Source organism: Pseudochaenichthys georgianus, chromosome 7 (genome assembly GCF_902827115.2).
Source record: "Pseudochaenichthys georgianus chromosome 7, fPseGeo1.2, whole genome shotgun sequence".
NCBI classification, from domain to species: Eukaryota; Metazoa; Chordata; class Actinopteri; order Perciformes; family Channichthyidae; genus Pseudochaenichthys; species Pseudochaenichthys georgianus.
In genome coordinates, this window is record NC_047509.1 from 26,339,087 (window position 1) to 26,344,778 (window position 5,692).

The window sequence follows — 5,692 nt, forward strand, 5'->3', positions numbered from 1 at the left end:
ACGGCGACGAGACGGCGTTCAGAGAGGAGGTCGAAAACCTGACATCTTGGTGCCAGGATAACAACCTCCATCTCAACGTCAACAAAGGAGCTGATTGTGGATTACAGGAAGCAGCAGAGAGAGGGACACGCCCCCATCACCATCAATAGAGAACCGCAGTGACGCGTCCTAAAACCCGGAAGTAAGTTCGCATTTTTACCACGTCCGGTTCCTTCGATAAAAAGCAATGCAATTTCTCCATAGGATTTTGGAAAATATCTCCAAATAAGGTCTGTGTTTGACACAAATTGAAGAGACAGATCACGTTTTGTTCTACGACATTAAATACATCAGCAGTGACCCCGCTGGTGATTTTTGAAGAGTTTACGTGTCTGAAAAACGATGGTTGTTAACAAGTGGCTGAATAGGACTACAGAAGTTGTCCAGGCCGTTTTACGTCATTACACTGAACACGTAAACACTCCTAAGTTTGTTTGCCCTGTTCCGCTTGAAAGCAAGTACCTGCCTCCTGCAAACTGTTCAAACAAACACTTTAACTTGTACCATGTACTCGTGCTCTCAGACGCGCTTGCAGACGTGCAGAGAGAAAATGGAAAAAGGATAAACTCCATGTCTCCCTAGAAATCCTTCGTGCTTGTCTTTCCGACTACCAGAGGGCAGTCAAAGCAGCCAAAACAGAGCACATTTCTCTGTTAATCTCTAAAAACAGCCAGAAACCTCAGGTTCTTTTTAATGTCCTCAACTCGATCATAAATCCCTGTGATGCTTCTTTGGTTGTGCCATCGACTACTCTCTGTGATAGGTTTCTTACATTTTTTTTATTGAAAAAGTATCTGCTCTTAGGCTAGCCCACACTAGTGCTACCCCAGATTCTGCTCCTTTTCTGTGCCCTGCTGTCCTCGACCACTTTGAGCCTGTATCCCTCACTTCTCTCTCGGATGTTGTCAAGCACCTGCGGCCGACAAACTGCACCTCAGACAGCATTCCCTCTCGCCTTCTCAGAGATGTTTTTGATTCAGTTGGAGCAAGTATTTTATTAGTCATAAACACCTCTCTTAGCTCAGGTTGCGTCCCAGCTGCCTTCAAACATGCTGTGGTCAAGCCACTGCTAAAATAGAAAAATCTCGACCCCTCAATTCCCGCAAATTTTATGCCCATCTCCCAGCTACCTTTTTTATCCAAAGCCCTGGAGCGAGTAGTCTACGCCCAGCTGCAGTCTTTTTTAATCTCACATGGAATCCATGAAAAGTTTCAGTCTGGTTTCAAACCAATGCACAGCACTGAAACGGCCCTTTTAAGAGTTTTTAACGATCTGCTCCTAGCCGCCGACTCAGATAACCCAGCTGTCCTGGTGCTATTAGACCTAACAGCTGCCTTCGACACAGTGGACCATAGCATCCTGTTGTCACGGCTTGAACAGTCCGCTGGCATCACAGGCTCTGCCCTTGCATGGTTCAGGTCCTACCTGACAGACCGCAGTTTTTCCGTGCAGCTAGGTGCCTTCTCCTCTGCAAAGGCCCCTCTTACTTGTGGGGTTCCCCAAGGCTATATCCTGGGCCCCATCCTCTTTTTATTGTATATACTGCCCCTAGGTTCAATCCTCAGAAAACGTAACATTCCCTTCCACTGCTACGCTGACGATGTTCAGATTTATCTGCCTCTCAAAGGAAATGACAAACACTCACTACAGCAGTTGATGGATTGCCTGACAGAAATGAAGTCCTGGCTGAGCAGACATTTTCTTAACCTCAACAAGAGCAAGACTGAGGTCATCTTTTTTGGACCCCAACCTCCAGCCTCTTCTGTTGACATTCTGGGTCCTCTTAAAACAAACATCCTTCCCTCGGTCATGAATCTTGGAGTGACTTTTACTAACACTTTTAAATTCGACAAGCAGGTCAGCAGCGTAGTGAAATCCTGCTTTTTTAAATTAAGAGTATTGGCCAAAACCAAGTCTTTTTTATCTTTCAAAGACTTGGAGAGAGTTATCAACGCCTTTGTGACCTCGAGACTCGATTATTGCAATGCTCTATACGTGGGTATGGACCAGGCCTCAATTAAACGCCTGCAGCTAGTGCAGAACGCAGCGGCACGTCTCCTCACTGGCCACAAAAAGCGTGACCACATCACCCCAATTCTGGCCTCATTGCACTGGCTTCCAATTCGGTTCCGAATTGATTTTAAAATCCTTTTATTTGTTTTTAAAGCACTAAATGGGCTGGCTCCGGCCTATATAGCTGAACTCCTCCAGTGCTACACCCCAGCCAGAGCGTTAAGGTCTGCTGACCAGCTGCTACTGGTAGTGCCTAAAACCAGGCTAAAAACCAGAGGGCACCAAGCCGGCGGCTGGCCCTAGGCTCTGGAACACTCTGCCCCTCCGTGTGAGGTCGGCCCAGACCCTAGGGGTTTTTAAATCAAAACTAAAAACTCACTTCTTCACCCTGGCCTTCTAATCATAGCAGAGCACGACTCACTTCCCTGTGTTTGATTTTTATATTTGCTGTTGTAATTTATTGTCTTCTGTTTACATCGGTAGTAAAGTGTTATTTATTATCTGCATGTGCAGCACTTTGGCTCGACCGAAAATCGTTTTTAAATGTGCTATAGAAATAAAATTTGATTTGATTTGATTTACAATCTGTATGTATGAATATGGATCTTAAGTTGGCGTGACGTTGAAGCAGCGACCCTGCTGTAGTTCCTTTATAGCATAACGTTAGCATTTTGCTTCTTGCGACTAGATTTATGCTTAGAAAATTATAAAAGTAGGATAGACATGTGGATATTATCCGGCTGAACAAAACGTGATCCGTCTCTTAAATGTGTGTCAACCACAGACCTTATTTCCAGCTATTTTCCAAAATCCTATGGAGAAATTGCATTGCGTTTTTGACGAAGGAACCGGAAGGAGTTTACATCCGGGTTTTAGGACGCGTCACTGCGGTTCTCTATGGGACTACGGTGGAGAGAATCAGCAGCTTCAGGTTCCTCGGTGTCACATCACTGAGGACCTGACAAGGACTCTTCACACCACCACCATCACCAAAAAGCTCGATAGCGGCTCTTCTTCCTCCGCAGGCTGAGGAGGTTCAACATGGACTCCAGGATACTCTGCAACTTCTACAGGTGCACCATAGAGAGTATCCTGACTGGCTGCATCACGGCCTGGTACGGCAGCTGCACCTCCCTCAATCGTAAGGCTTTACAGAGGGTGGTGAAAACTGCACAGAACATCACCAGGACGGAGCTGCTTTTAGCCCGCCACAGATGCTTTTACCTTTTAATGTTACTAAGATCCTCTGTCCTTCTTTTGTGCTCAGTTTCTGGGTTTTGAAGGTGTGTGCTAAGGATATAAGGTGTTTTCATGAGTTGTATAAAGATAAGGAACTAGATAAGATACGTGGATGCCTTATTGTTTACATAAAATGTTTGCCTCAACCAAAAGCAAGGCACTGTTCTCCTTTAATAAACATATGTATGTCATAACAATACAACAGGAATTTAATATAAATAATCTTACATTCCCTATTGAATTATTTAAATAGTCTTCATTCACATTAGGATTTATTTTTGCAAACCTTTCCAGACGTAACTATTAAGACTGAGGAATTTTTTTTAAACCAGTTTTAGATATAGAGTTTTCAGTATAGAAATTAAACCAAATGCTTAGAGTTGGAAGACTGCTGCCCCCTGGCGTCCAAGCTAGTGGTCTGCCCCTGTGGCTACTATTAACCTTTTTATTAACAGCATAACTCATTTAAAGAAATATGATTTCATTTAAAAACAACAGATGTTCTACATTTAGCCAAAAGTGGGTCAAAAAGTAGTTTTATTTGATTGTTTTGTTACATTTAGTTTTTCATTCATTTAAATTATAAAACTACTAAGAGGACATGTGTTATAGCAACTTGTTTTAACATTCCTTTTGCTATATAAACATTACACGGCTGATAAGGATGACGACTGTTTGTGCAAAAAGCGTTTTAGTAACCAATATTCAAAAACGTTGTGATATTTGCAATAAGCAGCATTTGTATATAGTACATGCAGTACGAGAAACTAACCTGTTATCCCGACTTTTTTTTTGGAGAAAGTTACCGGTGCGCCAAGGAGGAAGTGGAGCGCACAGCATACAACCGTTTCATTGCAGACTGTTATGTTTACGTGGGGAAATGAAATGATATATTTCGTACTCAGACTTCATTTTAAGGACATTTCGGCCAGTGTGGTCACTCCAGGAGACAGCGGGACGTGCAATTCAGAGAAGAGCAGCACCAGCGCTCAAAGAGCTTTTACGCACCGCCTACAATGTGTTGTCCTTCATTCGAACAGCTAAAGAGTGACCGCAGGCTGTTACGTTTTAACCACACACACACACACACACACACACACACACACACACACACACACACACACACACACACACACACATCAAACTGCCCGATTACTCCCCCTTTTATTAGTTGTATCAAGGAGATGTCCAGTCACCAAGGCGTGTGTGTGTGTGTGTGTGTGTGTGTGTGTGTGTGTGTGTGTGTGTGTGTGTGTGTGTGTGTGTGTGTGTGTGTGTGTGTGTGTGTGTGTGTGTGTGTGTGTGTGTGTGTGTGTGTGTGTGTGTGTGTGTGTGTGTGTGTGTGTAGGTCAGAACCATTCCATACACTTTGATCAGGAGGTTAAAGCATTACCTGTATTTTGACAGTAAAATGTTACTCATAACTTATGTATTGTATGTGTATATATTTGAATTATTCCTGCATTTCCTTTGGTTGCTTTATTTATTTTCTTTTGCATTATTCTCAAGTATATGTGATCTGCTCAGCTCCGCTCTGTCTGTATGTGTTCTGAGTGTTTGTTTCCCTTTAAAACAGCTGCGGGCAGCAGGTAGCCTACTCTGAGAGTGACGGACATTCATTCATAGATCAAAGCAGACTGGTTTACAGACTCCTATTTTGCCAATCCGGTGCTTAAACAAATAGCTCTACACCCCGGGCCGAAATGTCCTTAAAATTAAGTCTGAGTTCGAAATATATCTCAAATAATGCACTGTCATTTCCCCACATAAACATAACAGTCTGCAATTAAATGGTTATCTCCTGTGTGCTCCACTTCCTACTTGGTGCACCGGTAACTTGCTCTCTTTTTTTTGTTCATGTCCCTTTAGGCGCTCCGTACATCTTCACACATTGTGTTAAGTGAAGGAAAAATGGATGTCTCAATGAGGCCTCATGGGACCTTTGTTTACAATCAATTAATAGGTTTGACATATTTAGGAAAAAAGTCATAATTCTCCGTTTCAAGCTTTCAAAGAATGTGAATGTTTTATGTTTTCTTATATGAGAGTAATTGGAATATTTTGTATTCGTCTCACCAATCAACATTTTGACCAAATAACTAATTGATGCGCAAGATGCAGCCCTGCTTCAAATAAACAAGCACTACAACTATTTTCAGTTTCCAAAGGTTCATTACTAATCTTTGTAAACACACATCTTAATAATGACCACTTCAGCTCATTTGATCACATTCTTCACTCTTGTGCATATCTACTCGTGTATATGTCTGGGAGCCCCCGGCTGCTGTGCCCTGACCCCCACCTTTCAAACGGTGTTGAGACTTTTGTTTGAAGAGGGCGCCGTTTCCTCCGCAGAGCCGCGCCGCTGACGCTGCTCCGCGCCCGGGCCACGTGACGAGG